Genomic DNA, 18,028 nt, shown 5'->3' with positions numbered 1-18,028 from the left:
GTCCGGCCCCCTTGAGATCAAATTGTGCTGTATGTGGCCCCTGAACAAAAATGACTTTGACACCCCTGGTCTATATGTTGGCCCACCGTTGTCCAGGGTGTTCCCCACCCTTCGCCCTATGTCAGAGTTTCTCAATCCTGGTCCTGGATTGAGTGCCACTGCCCTACATGTTTTAGATGTTTCCCTGTTCCAACACACCTGATTGAGGCAGTGGTCCTCAATCCAGGACCGGGATTGAGAAACTCTGCTCCTGTGTCTTTGACTTCATGTGGAGGATAAAGCAGTAGAAAATGGATGACTGGATATAGTAACATAATGAGTAACATATTGTAACTTACTACTTTTCATACCAAGTCATACACCCATAAGTACAAATAATATTATTACTTTTTAAAAGATATATAATATAGAACAAGTAACTTAATAGCTTGGCCCAGCACTGCTTAGGTCACCGCACCTCTGTCCTCTCACTCTTTTTACTGCCTACAAGGTCTTATATCACATAATATTTGGGCTTCAAATAAGATTAAGGACAATCTCTGTTATTATTTTTCTGAAAACATTCCATAACTCCTCTTGTCTTTGTCTGTGTGTGTGTTTGTGTCTGTGGTGATTTTCCTGCTAAATGTCGTCACTGCGTTTTTATTACCTGCATGTTTGCATGTTAGACACTGGTGTGAAACACAGTGGCTCTGTACGCCGTGCACTTGTACACCTTACGTAATGTCAAGGTCATGATGCCGTTGCCCCCTCGAAGACCTGAGATTTGGTGTCCAACTGTTACATAACAATGCTCTTATCTTTTCTCTCAGACACACACACATTACCTGACTTCAAGGTGCTTTCTCTAATAACCAAGAGCCACGGCATCAAGCTCGAGGAGATGAAACACCTCCTTTCAGCTTTTTAGTATCGATTTGGTGATGTACTGTATCATTCTCCTCCCTCACGCAATACGATAATCAATACAACAGGGCACATCTTGATATTTTAATTGATAAATTAAGGCGGTGTAAAGTAAGCAGTCCCTGTCAGTTTCACTCGCCGGGCGTCGCTACTCGTGTATGAATGAATGAGTGAAACTTGGGTGGAAGTTACCCGGCCGAAGAAGAGGGAGTTTACAGCGGGACAATGGTGGAGAAAGCTACTGTAAGAGATGCTCCATCCACGTTCAATACATAGACTTTATACAACGTTTTGTTGTCTTCAGTGAGACAGATATCGTATTGCTCTATGATTGTCTTGCAATATAATTATCACGATATTATTGTTATCGTGGACCTTGTATTGCGTAGCGTAATTTCATGCCAAATTTCACCATCTTTTTGTCGTGGTTGTCTTATTCTTCTGTGCACAGGCTTATATTTGGGTATTAGCCAGGGTTGAAAACAGTGACACAGGCCTGGCTTGATCCTGACTTGATCCTGGCTTGATCCTGGCTCAGTTTGCATTATTTTGCTTTTGTTTGGTCTACATGGAACATGAACAAACAAACAAACCAAATCAAAGAATTCATTGTTTTTATTTTAAAACTGATCCAATATCAAAATAGTTAATAATTCATATCCAAATAATGATGAATGTATCAAATAAATGTGGATTTAACTGAGCAAAGCAAGTGCTCGATTGAATTCCTCAGTGCTGTAATGCAGCTCTCACTGACTAACCACAGTTTACAGCTTTTACAGGTTACTTAACCAGCGGTATCTGTACTTTTCCTCGAGAAAATGTCAATGTACTTTGTCCACCTCTGAACACTAGTGCAGCAGCTGTTGTCACTTGCTCTGCTTCCTTACATTGTCACAGCTCTGACTCTGGCTCTATGTGTGTGTGTGTCACTGCAGAAACCGGGGGAAAAGCACACGCTGTTCAGCTCTATCGGCAGAGTGGCAGCACTAATGGAAAGCCTGTCTGGCCAATGTTGGCCTGACCTCGCCAAGCTGTAACTCGCTGGCATCTTCCCAATCCTGCGTACATATGATTGGATGAGTGCTTTCAGTCCTCTCTCTGCTCTGGTTGTACCGTACTCAGAGGTGGAAAGTAATGAATTAGATTTACTTGCGTTACTGTAATTGAGTATTTTCTTTATGTACTTGTAGTACACTTGGAAGTAATATTCTTCAATGATGAGGACAGGTGAATTATGATGAGGACAGGTGAAAGATGATGACAGGTGAATAATGATGACAGGTGAATGATGATGAGATGATGGTGAATGATGATGGGGACAGGTGAATGATGATGAAGACAGGTGAATGATGATGAGGACAAGTGAATGATGATGAGGACAGGTGAATGATGATGACAGGTGAATGATGAGACAGGTGAATGATGATGAGGACAGGTGAATGATGATGACAGGTGAATGATGATGAGGACAGGTGAATTATGATGAGGGCAGGTGAGTTATGATGAGGACAGGTGAATGATGATGGGGACAGGTGAATGATGATGAAGACAGGTGAATGATGATGGGGACAAGTGATTGATGACAGGTGAATTGGAGCTAATTAAGGTCCCTGAGTGAGTGAGAAAGTTAAAGCATTTGTGACGTTTGACCCATTTTGACTGATACATTATGTGTTTACACTTTAACTTGTAAAGCTTTAATTATAACCTCTAAATTATTGTGAGATTTGGGTCCCCCTTGTTAACAAGAAAGAACCCCAACATTTGGTCAATTTGACTTTAACTTGAGTACAGTTTTAGACCAGTACTTGTACTTGAGTAATATTTTACTTGAGTAGAATAAATCTTTTCACCTCTGACCGTACGACACCTGCTTCAAAAGTACCGAGGGTCCTTATCTGGGACGTGGCAGGGTTTGAAAGTCACCCTGACTTCTTCACCAACGACATGGATTAACATGGATTTGAAAATAGGAGTTTCCCGTCACAGCGATTGTCCTGTGTGTAAAAGCATCAATCATTAACCTATACTACTATGCCATGGTGTGATAGCACGGGGTGGGGAGTGGAAAAAAACACCCTGCTACTGCTGTTGTTGTGGGTCAGCTGCTCTGCATCCTTCTCTTCGAACTGATGACACTGGACTTGGATTTGTTTTGCAATAACATGTAACCCTGTTCCAGCCTGTGAAGCTGCAGGTGTGTGTACATGGGGTAATCTGTCCACTGTCTCTTTTTGCATGTGTTTATGTGCTTACGTGTTTTTCCAGCTGCACAACATGCTCCACAGGACACGCTGTGAGAGTTCATTGTAGTTCAGTTTCTTTCTGCTCCTCTGCACTGCTGGGGGGGGGGAAGTGTTATTATGTAAATTGCATAACAACCAAAAAAAAGGAGAGCAGGATTGGCGGTTCTTCTTTGTAACACGTCTTTGCAGCCTGCGTAACCCTTCCCAGGAAGGATTAGATTGGGAGATTGGGCGGGCCGGTGCAGAGGTCACTCAAAAATCCTGTTAACAGAATTTGTGATTGAGGGACGGTGCCATACTCCAAGAGTTACATAAGTGTGGATGACGCCGCTCGCTCACCCTTCACCCCTGATCCATTTCTCCTCCTGTGATGTCACAGCACAAATGTCCCACTAATGAAGGGACAAATCAATACACAGGATATGCTGCAGTGTGTGTGTGTGTGTGTGTAGACATGTGTGCATGGTGATGAATAGGCAACCATGTGCTCTTCCAGATAAATATAGTAGCCACAGACACAGACACGGGTGTCAAGTGAGGACTGATTCAGCTCCATCTGCTGTTATCTTGTACCAAAAGCCTCATCTCTGCATTTATGTCAAACGTAGCTCATCATCGTACACTGACGTCAAAGAGAGAAGCCACAAAGTAGTGCACAGTCTACTCATGTGTTGCAATGTAACAAATAAGTACAAATACTTTGTAACTGTACTTAAGTACAAAATTCATGTACATGTACTACATTTCCTCTTACTATATTTATTTATCACATATTCTGCCTCTGTTTGGTTGTGTTTGAACAGAAATAATGTAGCATTATTGATATGCTGTGTCCTTCATCTGAAAACATCTTTTTAGAGCTTACTGAGGGAGCATTTGTTTGCATACAGCAGCAGCGCAGGGGTGGAGACAATTTACTGTTCTTTGTGTTTCAAGTCATACTCCAACCACGTTTACAGCCACCTGGCTTTGCTCGTACAATGGCGCCGTCCCCTCCGTCTGTCTTAACGTGAAACAAGGCACTTCCTGTGTGCAGCACATGCAGGAATGTTACCAGGCAACATGAGATCCAAACACCACTATACTGAGAGACAGAGCGTTGCGTGGAGATGGTAGGTTTAGCAAACATTTATTTACATTTAACGCATGTTTCTTCGTTGACCTATATGCAAGTACAGCGCGTGCAATGGATTAACATGCATCAACGTGCTGATCCTCTAGTGTCTTGTGTGTCAAAAGTCTCAGGAGCTCAACTTTAAGGACCTGAGGGCTGCGCACAGGAAAGAGCAGAAGACAACAGAGGCTGAGGAGAGTTCACCAGGTTCAGGAGCTGCTGTTTGCTTCCTCCTTGTCTGTGTTAATGCAGACAAACAGCCTCCTCCCTCCGGACTGGCCTGTGTGTTGAGTTGCTTGTTGCTGTGATGCTTGGGGCTTTACAGGCAGATACACTGCGTGTGACTTCGAGCAGGCAACATTTTGAATTTCAAAAGTTCAGAGTAGGAGAATAAATTCAGACTTCCCTCCGAAGCCACGCCTCCAGAGCACAGGAACGTGCAGCGAAACACAGATTCACGAGCGCTGCGCACTTTTCGCCACTTTTCTTGGAAATATCCAAGTATCAAGGATCACAAAAGCCCTTTTTCCACCTCAGCTCGCTGAGGACGGATGATGTTAATCACGGAGCGATAGAAAAATGTGCAGGGCTCGACAGACGGAACAGTGTGTACAGTACATGTGCCCTTTTTATTCTACAGAGAGACAGAAACAATCATTCACGTACGCACTCTGCTCTCAACGCACTGCAGACAAACCTAAAGGCTTCAGTGTGCCGTTATATAATCAGAGGAGATGGTAAAGTCCAGACGTCCATGCTGTTATTGTGCGCTTCTTTAGTGTTTTTTCCTTTAGTGAAAGGGGGATTATTACTTTGATGGGTTTGGGAAATTGGATGTTCCATCGCAGGTTATCATGTTTGGTGTTCCTCTAATAATAGCTTTTCGTCCAAAGATCAGCTCGTGCCACTCATGACGACCACGTTCACTCGGTGCTTTGCAGGCCGTTTCACTCAGCACACACGTGAAAGCTGTTTATCCTGTTTTGAAACGGTCATGAATGGAAAGTTTCTTTATTTATCTTATTTACTTCATTTACTGTCATTTTCACATTTATGAAGCGTTATCCCTTATTTCCTCTGGCAAGGTTGTGCATAGATGACCTGGGGCTTGAAAAAGGAAGCCTATGACTCCATTTGAATTTACACACTAAACATTTTCCTATCATTAGTTTCAGGTCGTCCTCGGAAGAACACGATGTTGATTTCATAAATGAAGTTCCTATTAAGCACCGAGTGTACCGCAGACGACACGTTTGCACAAGTGCACTTTGCATTACTGTAATTACGCGACGATTTGTGCTATCGGAAAAAAAGGTTTCTGAAAATACACATATACACATATACAGAATACACATATACAGTTCTTTAATATGGAGTTGGTGCCTTTTGCAGCTATAACAGCTTCCACACTTCTGGGAAGACTTTGCACAAGATTTTGAAGCGTTTCTATGTGAAACTGAGCAGCCTTGATGTGGGTCTGCACTCTCTTATCTAGTTTTGTCCTGTTGATTTCTACGAGTCGATATATAACCTCATGTACCTTCCGTTTCTAAAATAACTCCCGTGTGACTTCAGTGACAAAGTATGCGCCTGCAGGTCTGTGTGGTGACACATCTCTCTAAAAAAAGTGTCACTGAAATCGTACGACAAGCTGATAACTTATCTATGCACTTATAATGATAATTCATCACTCTCATAATGCAAGTCATTCCCTGCCTGCATTTTAGTCGAGCCATTGTTTTTTTTTTTCTGCAATCTAATCTGCAAAAGTACGACTAAGGTATTTCTGTCAAGTTCTGCACCGAGGTGTTTGCAGCTGTGAAAGTCCTGGCATTGTGGGAGAAAAAAAAAAGAAATTAGCTGAACACTTCAAACTTCCTCAGATAAATAAACGGCACGTTCTGTATTTGAGACGGTGTGTTCATGTCTTCCCCCTCCAGTGTGAACTCTTTCTCAGGCAGCGGAGTCTGGGCCTGTGTGTTTGTTTCGCCGTATTTTACAGCGGCTGGCATCAGTAATGTATCATTACTGCCTTCTTTATAATCATCCACTCGTTTCACGCGTTATTTTTACTTCTTTCTTTTACAAACAAACATCTCAATAACAATCTAGAGCCTTTCGAGGAGGGACATAACCAGCAAACTAAACATTCTGTAGATTTGTTTTAATCATTGTCAGTTTTTGTCCACCCCGGCCCCATTTTACCTTTTTGGAAGGTTTGTCTGTTCCTGGCCGTGTCCACTTTATTGTTGTATTCTTCTGTTCTTCTTTGTGTTTTGTGTTCTATTTTATTTTTATTTTAACATAATTCGTTGTATTGTTTGTCATGCTTTGTTGTTATCCATCTCTCCTTGTTATTCCCGCTCTCATTAAAACATTATGTTACTCAGTGAGAGAGATAATTACAGCTGCTAAAATAGTTTAAAAAATATAATATCTATGTTTTTCATGTATTCAGAGACTTTTTTCTCTTTATTTTTGGTGGAAAACTATGATGGAGTATTAGGGCCAAAGTGAAGAGAGATGTTTTTAATCTTTTTTTGCATGTCATAACATTAAAAAAGTAATAATATTATGTGAAAAAAGTTTTAATATTGCGAGAAATTAGTTGTAATATTATCATGAGAATAAAGTATTACATTAAGAGATTATTTATTAATTATTGTATGTATTTTATTACAATAATAATGGTACGAATTCACGCTACATACCTCGCCAACGCAGCCATCAGGCCCAATAATATCATTTGCTCTCTCATCATCCTCCTCTTCCTCACATATACTTCACACACTGGTGTAGTGACATTATAATAATAATGTATTAACAACAATAATAATAATTATTATTATTATTATTTGTTTCATTTCCTACTCGCTCAGGTCAAAATGATACAGCAGAAGAGTATTTCTGTACCACCGGTGGTACACGTACCACAGTTTGAGAAGCACACTATGGCAGACCATATACTGTATGTTCGCCGGAGGCCCAGATTTAATCCTCTAAGCTTTATCAGCGCAGCAGTAAAACAGCCAGACGTATAGTAGACGTGACACTGACAGTGAAAGGTGGCGAGTAAATCTGTGAGCCTCATTTCATTCTGTCCTCCCCGGTGCGTATATTCCCACATGTGTTGATGCAGCGGACGCCGCCGTCCTCTCACTCCCACGGCTGCATTCTGTGGTCGCACGGCTCCTATAGCTTCGTCTGCTAACAGCATCACTTTACCCCGCCTGGCAGACGTGCTTGAGAGCCATGACAACGAGAATAGGCGTAGAGTTCTTTTTTTGTCCAGGACGTAAATTAATGCAGAATTACAGACTGGGCTGTCAGACAGACAGACAGACAGACAGACAGACAGACAGAGAGGTGGTGAAACTGAAAAGAAAGAGGCTTGGGAAACTAATGAGATGTTTTCATGGGGGGAGTAGAGGGCTTCAGCCAAGGAGACGTGTCACCTGGTAACCGGCCAAGAAGTTTTGTTACTTTCAAAGTCAAAACCATGATGTGGCAAGAGAGTGTGGACATGAATGAGGCTCATGAGATGGTGGCTTTATGTGCTTAATGGTCCACTGTGTAAAATGTGGGTAAAAGGATGTTAATTTGGCAGAAATTCAAGATACAGTTATGATACACGTTTGTTTTCTAAGTGTACAATCTGAAAGATTTTGAAGATGACCTCGAATAGACACATGGTCTTTGAAAGTGCTTAAATTAAAGTTGATATTTAGGTAAAGGTCTCACTTGTTTGTTACGACGCCACCTACTGTTTCATGCCCTGCATCGCTTGATGTATGTAGACTAGTGTCGCTTTTCCATTCGTTATTAGTGATAGTTCCTGGTACCTGGTGCTGTTTTTTAGAACCTGCTCTGGCGAGGTTCCAAGCGAGTTAAGCTGATACTAAAATGTGGCGTAAACGGACTGCCGGCCACTCATTGGTCAGAGATTGACGTCACTGCAAGAGTCACGAGAGCGACGTCCGACACAAGAATGAAACCGAACAATGCCGAACTGTAGATCAGTTAAAAAGACTTGTGTGTTAATCTCCAACATTTAGCAAAAGAGTCTGGTGTATTTAGTATTTCAGTTCAGTGACTGTATCAGACGGAGTCTGTGCTCCGGTCATGCAGGACGTACTGAACGATTCTGTGAACAAATCTCTTTAATCAACTGATTCTAATGATTCAGTTAGACCGAAAAACAACTGCTTGCACAAGTCACTAGTTTGTGCGTCACGTGTAAAACGAAGTCACGGCGGCTTCATGCAGCTATGCTATGATAACCGCTAGGAACTAAAGTCATGGAAAACCATAGCAAAACGGGTAGCGAAGAGCTGTGCCGTGCCGTGCCGAGGCGAGCCGTGCTGGAACTATATAGTGGAAAAGCGCCATGAGCCCACAAACAAACACTGAGTTGTAATTACAGAACAATGAGTAACGTTACGCAAGAGACAGCAAATGACGTGATGCCTGGAAAATGCAAATCCCAAGATCTCTGTCTCACCAAAGAAAATGACAAAGACTGACTTTGACCAAGATCCCCAAGGACAATCACTTGCCCAGATGAAGTGGACACCCCGGATGAAGTGCCCTCCCATCTTGAGCTGTGTCAGCACATTCAGTCCTTGAATTTGAGGGAATCTATCCTGGAAAAGTACTTGAAGTTAAGGCTTCATAGGCTCTCCAACACTCCTGGAAGAGAAGTGTGAGGTGACGGATATTCAGCGTCACCACTTAAATGTTGCTTAGTTTTGTCAAACTATCCTTTTTAACGTCTTTTCTGGGGACTAGCATCAGCTTGATCGCACAGCCAAAAGACCGTGGTCTAATGCTCCCTAACAGCCAGGCTATTTTCTGCCGCGCTGCACACAGACACAGTGATTGTGCAGTGAATGGGAGGCAGTTCACGTCCAGATCACTGGGTTTACTTAAGAGCGAGTCTCTCTGTGCTCTGGGGAGAAATCTGAGTCTTCAACAGAATGTGCTGCTCTTTCCCTTCAGGCCTGCCATCGGGGATTCCTCGCTAGGACACTGACCTTCTCTACATGTAATGGAGATTCATGAAGTCACGTCAGACAGACAGCCGGTCAGCTGTTCCTCTCCTGATGCGGAACATGTAGCTCCGCAATGGAAACGATCTGATATGCATTGTAGGCGCACAGTGCGTAATTTCTGCCGCTAGAGGTTTCTCAGTCAAAACAATAGTTTGACGCCACAAAGCAGTGTGAGATGATAGGAATTGTCTAGTTCAGTTCCCATGTGCATGTATACCACAGACGTTAGAGCAGAGATGGTAAAACAAGGTCCGTTACCTTGAAAATAAAATCTAGATTTCTATCGGTTTAGAATTAGAATTGACCGGCTATTCTGGTGCTACTGCTAAAATCAGAAATACTGTTTTACTGTATATACCAGGGTACGTGTGCAGAGTGTGTAGGAAATGAAACAAATAATCATAATAATTAACGTCACCTTATCTCTCGCTTCATCTTAATCTAATTTCACTATACCAGTGTACGTGAGGAAGAGGAGGATGATGAGAAAGCAAATTATCTTAAATCTGCCTCATGAGGAAAGTCTGTAGCTGACTTTATTCAGTCTATTTCTCAGGTGCTACATGGTATAACAAAGATAGATAGATAGATAGATAGATAGATAGATAGATAGATAGGTAGATAGATAGATAGACACGCTCAGTCAGGTCTGATAGTATTGCCTGACAGAGCCCGTTTTCATTAAGACCCAGAGTCACAAAAACCAACAAAAGTAGCAGAAGTAAACATAACTTACCAATAAAATAAAGGAAAATGAAAGAAGTATTCATGCAGATAGTAGTTAGTGTTAGACTTGAGGGGATTTTTTTACCCAAAAGACGAGTCATAAAGCCTCTTTCATGCTTGCACATCTGTCACATTGCTAATCACACGCGCACATGATCAACAAAATTCCAAAACATGCCATCTTTATTGCCTTAAATGAGCCTAAACAAAGTCACACACACCCTTGTCTCAGTAAAAACTGGAACAAATGTGTGTGTGTGCTATAATCACTGTTTTACACGGATATATAGTATATACTTATACTATTTCTGCTGTTGGAAAATACTCTTACCTTTCCAAAACATCGCAGAAGATAATGGAAGATATGAATCTAGAAAGCAGTTTCAGGAAATCAGTGGAAGAGAAAGAGAAAATCTGTGAAATGGTGAAATACATTTACAGACATTTACATTTTATTTATTAAGATTGATCTTTTTCGGTGTTTAAGTTTGAACAAAAAAAAAAATCATCCTTGTCTTATTTTGGAGAGCACGTTTCCAGCGCGTTCAGTCCCCCGACTTTGACCGCTGATGGTCTTTGTTGTTGACACTGTTTGCGTTGTGCGTTTTCCTTCCCTTGCTCACGTGCGCCGTACATTTTGTCCACGCCGCGGGTGTTTGTGCGTCTGAATGTGCTGAGCTGTGTACACACACACACACACACACACAAAGGTATGTAACCCTCGCAGATCAATCCTCTTAACTGATTAAAACTTGACCAGAGGTTGTTCCTGCCGTTACAGAACATCCAGCAGCGACTACAGCTCTTTGTGTCTTTTGTGGAGATAATGTGGAGTAAAAGAATGCGTATAAACAAAAGTAGAACGAGTCTTTGTGTCCATTGTCGACATTCTGCAGGAGTCACACATACACGGTGGAGGCGTCGACTTAAATACTTCATATTTACTTTACTATGGACCTTGCTTGTTTTTTTTTTCTTAACAAAAAAAACTTTTCTTTTTGCACTGAAATACTGGTTTGAACTTGTTTTGTAAGCATTGAAAAAAAAAAACCCACTTTCTTTTTGTTTTTTTAGCAGATGAATACAGCGGAAGCGTCGATCGGGCTTAAAGCGCGTACGGCACAAGTTTCCAAGCTTGAGCCAATCAAATCCATCCATTTTCTACCGCTTTATCCTCCACATGCTGCGTCTTCCTCAGTGTCTGAAAGGATATCAGCGATTTATTTATTTCCCTCCGATGTCTGCTTATGTAAATGTAAAATGACAGGTGAGATGAAACACAACCCCCTGGTGGTTGCCGGGCGGAAAATCGCGCAAATAAAAATGAGCAATGGCTCCTGCATTTGTCAGTGATCACATACGGAGATATGAGTAGTAAAGGCAACTGTTAACATGGCGGGTTTTTGCTGACCGCTTAGACGACGCATTAAGACATCGCTGTGTACTGAATTGTTTGTTTTTTTTTAACCGCAAATAAACCTACAAATGCAGTATTTTGGAGCAGTGATTTTATTTACAGTCAGCGCGTCGTGCAAGGTATAGTTTTTCCCCTACTCATTTCAACTAGGCACAGGCCAGAATGGATGAGGAGAGGGAAATTGGTCTATGATCTACCACCTGCAGAACCATTCCTTAATAGGGGTCATGTTGTTAATTGCCTCTCATTTCCACCTGTGGTTTGGGAAATTGATTCACACTCATTTTTGCTGCCTATTTCCTGGCCCCACACTAGCTTTTTAGGATTGGATTACGGAACTGTGTGAGGCGGCTGCAAATTAGCTTTAAACCAGTGATTACTGTTTATTTTTAAATTGCATGTGAAAATAAATGGTAAAATGACCATAAAGTGAGACAACACAACGTCTCCCTCAGTGTTGACCCATTTTGACTCTTCAGTCTGTGTCGATGTCTCTGTGATGGAGACAGAAAGTGGGTCAGACCAAGAATGTCAAGGGGGCGCCGAGCGAGGCCACCCACTGTCCCCTGAAGTGCAGGTGTGATTATCATGTGTGCGTGTGTGTGGGCTTTGTATTTGTGGAGACCATAACATGGTCCTAATGAGGTAGAACCTCATTTATGAGTTGTGGTTATGGTCAAGATGAGGATGTAATGCTTTGTTTTTACGCTGTGCAGACCTGTGTTTGTGTGTGTGTGTTCGTGTCGCTTTTCTTTAATGTTCTCATTCAAATGATGCTCTATTTGTGGAAGTATCCATGGTGATAATGACTTGCGGTCACGGAAAAGGGGACGGACGGACGAGCGGATGAGTCTCTTTTGGCACACACGTGCGAGAGCTCTGCTCTCCCCTGCCAATCTGTGTCTCTGTTCAAACAGGGATAATCAGAGTGATGGGTGAAAGGGGGGGAAAAAAACCCAACAACCCATAAACCGTGGAGGACGGAGGGAGTGAGCGGGGAGTGATGAAAGGGCACACGCTGAGCTCCTTCAGGCCTCGAGGGCTAATTCACATTTGCAGTGAGACACTTTTCTGTACATTCCTGATGTACTGTACGCGACCAAAGCTGCTGCGCGCTGCTCTTTCCTACAGTATTGACTGTTGCGTAACCTGCAGTGTAAGGCAACAACAACAACAACAACAGCAGCAGCAGCAGCAGCAGCAGCAGCAGCGAGATTACTGTTTACGAAACATTTACATTGAGAGGGGGGAGCAGAGCCTGTTGTGTTCACAGAGGAAAAAATCCCAGAGTAAGCAGAGGATGTCTTGTACGGAAAATGACTGTGCAGCTGATTGTGCACTGCTGTGGCAGACTGAGACTGAGAGGGAGGGAGGGATGAGGGCAGAGTAAAGGGACGGGTAATTAGCTGGAAGTAAATGTTACGCTGTTACTTTGAGAATAGGACCGCGCAAGATCTTTTCTGAAATGTGGCTGTGCTGACACATCATTAACAGTGACATCACTACAGACTTCCAAAGACCTGACTAGGAGCAGAACTGGTGTAGTGGTTAGCACTCTTGCCTTTGCAGCAAGAAGACCCGGGTTGCGGTTTCCTCCCACAGTCCAAAAACAATATGCAATATGGGGATTAGTGTAAATTGGTCACTCTAAATTGACCATAGGTGTGAATGGTTGTTTGTCTCTGCGTGTGGCCCTGCGATGGACTGGCAAACCCCGCCTGTCGCCCTATGTCAGCTGAGATTGGCCCAGTACCCGCCCGTGAGCCTCGGGTGTAGGATAAAGCAGTAGATAATGGATGAATGGATGTACAAAAACAATTTGGACTCCTGAACATGACACCAACAGGGCCTGTAACATATACAGGACTTTAATATGGAGTTGGGCCCCCCTTTTGCAGCTATAACACACTTCTTGGAAGACTTTCCTCAAGGTTTTCAAGTGTTTCGAGGGGAATTTGTGTCAGGTTCGCAATCTCTGCTCCATTTCGTCTCAAAGGTGCTGGATGGAGTTAAGGTCAGGGCTCAGTCAAGTTCTTCCACATCAAACTCAAAGACAAACCATGTCTTTATCAAGGACCTTCCCTCAAACTGTTGACACAAAGTTGGAAGCATAGCATTGTCCAAAAGGTCTCGGTGTGGTAAAGACTGTCTAGGGGTCTAGAACCCAAAGCCTGACTGAAACACCTGAATTCAATACTGAACAAGTTGCTTTTGTCCATTCAGTGTAAGTCTGCAAGTGACAGCCTTTTCTGACAGGAAACTGTAACCTACTCACTCCCCTGCACCAAAGTCCGCCGTGAAAATCTGCAAATTAGAGCTACAGAACATAGGAGTTGTTAATCCACAGCTGCCTCCACCAGTAAACTTCAAACGTGTTATTTCATGACTGTAGAATCCTGCTTCTCTGACATCAAGCACCACTTTATTAGGCACACTTGTTCCAAGAGAGAATGACACATATTTCTGCACCCTAGCAAGAGAGTAGACGTTGTTTGTGGTGTCAGGTTTGTTATGTAACTGAAGGTCAGGAGCAGAGTGTACTGTATACGCTGCTGTGAGTCGCGCTGGGCTGTGAAATTTCGCAGGCCAGAGAGATGGGACCTGACCCTCAGCACCTTCATCCCGTCCTCTGCTCCAAACCTCCCCGTCTTCCCTTTTTCTTTCCGAACCCAAATCCTCGCTGACCTGTTGATCAGCCGCAGAACAAACGCAGCAGTAGAGCAACTGTGTTCCCATGTTATGGTCTGTATTTATCATAGGCTCTGACATTACTCTCAGACCAGCCTCGTAGCTGCAGTCAATAACAGGCTAAAAACAACATACAATGAATTGCTTTGGTTTACATTTAGAACTCACACCCTGTTGTAACTCATAACCTGAGTATTTCCAACATGGTGTTGACCCATTTTTATAATGCCAAACCTTGTTGTCCCATGATGTCCCCTATGTGAAGCTGTTTACACGTCAGGAACTGTCCACTCTGTTAACCATTTATCAGCCACTGAGGTGGAAAGGCGACAGTATTAATCCAGTCCATTAGGAAAGTCGACAGTGACGTATTATTAAGTCCAGCGTCTAAGAACGAGTGACATCTCATGCACCAGACTCCTCTGTTAAATATTGAGATTTTAGACATTTCCTTTGCTAAATGTTGGAGATTAACACATGTTTTCGGGGATTTTTAAGTCTTTTTCTTCTGATCCACAGGATCGGCATCGTTCGGTTTGATTCCTGCGTCGGACGTCGCACTCATGACTCTTCCAGTGACGACACTCTCTGACCAATCAGTGGCCGGCAGACGGACAACGTCACATTTTACCTCGACAGAGCAGGTACCAAAAAACACACCAGGTACTATCACTAATAAAAAAAACGAAACAGAGCAGGTTCAAGCCGAGCCGTGCTAGAACTGTATCATAGTGAAGCACAACAGGGAACTACGGTGGCCTTCACATACCATACTCTTTCTCTTTATTTGTGTTAGAATACAAAAACCAAACTAAACTCTGGCCGGTTTATTATATATCATTTGTGCGGCCGTGTAAACGTGGTGGCCTCCATATAGCAAGGCCCTTGCCCTAAAGTATCTAAAAAAAAGTCTACAAAAACCTAAATATCTTTTATTTTTAAGCAACTATACACCCATACAAACACACTTAAGGATAGTAAATCATAATCTGTAAATGTGACACAGTGGACCTTTAAACGTGACATTATTTGGCTGTCGTTAATACCAATTCACTTTTAAGCATCAGTTTTTTTACTGCAGGTGATGTTGAAGCTCGTGAGGGTTAAATAAGAGAACTTAAGTGCACAATTTGCTTAGTTTTTTTGTTGCTTTGTGTGAAATATTGTCAAAATCATTTTGACTGAGGGTCACCGTGTTTATTTGTAGGTTGTTGTTGCTGTTTTTTTTTTTGCTGTTTTTCCTCAAATAAATCAGTAATAATCTGTGTGCAGATCAGCTGAAGGTAACCTGTTGTTTATAGATTAATCCGTGTTCTTTCTGGAGAACAGGCTGACCCAAATTGTTAAGGTCAGAAAAGATACTGACGCATTACACTCATGGTTTTCTCTTTCTGTGCGTGTGTGTGCGTGTGTGTGTGTGAATAATGCACACCTGCCTGTGTGTAAGGGGAAAATGTTCCAGCTCGCTGCAGAGTCTCTGGGTCAGTGTCATGTGTGAGAGAGTGAGGATCCTGTGGCGAGGCTTGTATTGTGTTTCTATTTTATTTATTAGACTCTTATAACAGCATCAGCGGGGGGGGGCAGGGACACACTGAGGCAGGAGAAAAGGTCACCGAGCCACGAAACACCGAGTCCGAGTACACAAAGTGAGACTCTCCTCACATTTCATCATTTGGTACTTCTCAACTTAGTTTAAATGTCTGTAAAGATTTAACTTTCTACTGCTTTTATGTTTTTAAATCGCGCCTGTGCCTCGGTTGTTTTTTTATAATAACTTTATTGATTTATTCCAACATTTTCTCAGGGTTTCTCTTTATGTCGCTGCGAAGAATCGTCCTAGAAGTTTAGATTACCTTGCCTTGACTTGTTATTGGACAGAAAATTATATGAACAAATGACACAATGGATCAAATTCAACCTTACTTTAAATATTTCCCCGCCCCCTTTTTCCCCCCTCAAAGTTAAGAAGAAAGACAAGTAACAAAAGAAAGGAAGGTCTGCAGGGAATAAAGGTTTAATTTAAACACTTAAACACCATGTGGTTTAGTCCACAGAAAAAGCAGAAAATATTGTTCCAGAGCAGAGGTCTCAAACTCGCGCCCCGAGGCCCATATGTGGTCCCCAAATAAATTTCATGTGGCCCGCCATACCAAGTTATAATGTGTAAGTTACACCTTTGTAACTTTGTTGTAAATAGATTTATTTTACATTATGAATGTGTTTTTTTTATTGAACTACATATCATTCCATAATCAAAACAAACACTTTTTTTTTATTAATTAAAAATATCAGCATGAATATCATTACTGAATATTATATTGTCACACCGGGACAAGGACATGGACCCAATTGCACGACTCGGGAGAAAAGTGAAAAATAAACTTTTAATTTCAAAGTGCAACAAAAAAAAACACGCTTAAGGCGGGAAAACTACAAACAAAAAAACAGATCTAAAACTAACAAACAAAATCACTCTTTTGAGGGAAAAAGTCGAGGGAAAACGTAAGAAACAAAAACTAGGGCTTGACAAAGTAGCAGACAAAAGTACAAATTCTTGACAAGACAGAGGCACGGGAGTTACACTGGTTCTCTGGTTCACAAGACAAGCTGAACTGGCAACAGCCAAAGGCAGACACAGACCATAATATACACACAAGGTAATGGGGAACAGGGCGGGGCAGACAATCAGACTGGCAGGAAAACACAAGGGGAAGGGGCAAGTTACCTGAAAGGAGAGGAGAGAGAGATTTCAAAATAAAACCGGAATCACAAGACAACAACTAAACACAACCAGCTTTCTTGGTCATGACAATTATCTTGATATAATTTCGAGCTTAGCGAACAATTGGTTTGGAATGACCGGCCTCCTCCTGGCCAGATTAGACACTCACTGGCCCCCAGGCTCATTTGAGTTTGCGACCCCCTGTTAGAGAGTGAAAAATATAAAAAGATAAAGATAAAAAAGTGGAGACAGACATTGAGAATGTCTGCAGACAGACAATTAAATGAACGCAATAATCTCCGAAACTAGAAGATGAGTTAAGAATGACAAGACGTTATTTACGATAATGAGTCCTGGAAGAGAAAGCAAGACAGAACAGGACGTGCCCAATAGCTGTATAATTACCATGAGTCTCCGATCAAAACAGGTGTTCACATGCAGTTTCTGAATTAGAAAAAAAAACCACCACGCTCAGGTCAAACGGGACTAATGAAAACACATCAGGGTTCACTTCAACAAACACCTGCACCAATAAAACTGACACTGAGACACTGATCAGCAGAGCAGCGACCAGTGTCTCAGCCCCTCTGTGACACCACGGATTGTTACCTACACTCACTGACCACTTTATTAGGTACACCTGTTCAACTGCTAGTTAACGCAAATATCTCATTTGAATATACACCTGTAGACATGGTCAAAACAAAGCTGCGGGAGGAGGAAAAGGATGTTCACAGAGAATGGTTCAAAGGGGGAACAACCTCTGACCTTCGTTACACTCAGATACAGTCAGAGGTCAGAGGTGAATGATCAGGTTTGATAACTCAAATAATCACTTGTTACAAGCACCGTCTCTGACCACACCTCTCCTTGAACCCTGAAGCAGATGGGTGTCTCGTGTACCTAATAAAGTGGCCAGCGAGTGTCGACACGTGGAGCTTTTTTTTTTTAATCAAAATCCGTCCTGTACCTTTTTCCAGTTGTGCTGCTCACAAACAGATGGACGGACAGACAAAAACATCGCCTGCTTGGCTGAAGTAATTATAATTAGTGAAGAATGCACTTCAGAGAGCACGAACCGTCAACAAGGGATCGGAGTCTGGATCACAAGCAAAGTCTTATAATTTCCTCCTCAGGCCATAATCCACATCTTCA

Source organism: Solea senegalensis, unplaced genomic scaffold (assembly GCF_019176455.1).
Source record: "Solea senegalensis isolate Sse05_10M unplaced genomic scaffold, IFAPA_SoseM_1 scf7180000014592, whole genome shotgun sequence".
Taxonomy (NCBI): Eukaryota; Metazoa; Chordata; class Actinopteri; order Pleuronectiformes; family Soleidae; genus Solea; species Solea senegalensis.
This window is presented reverse-complemented; position numbering follows the sequence as displayed.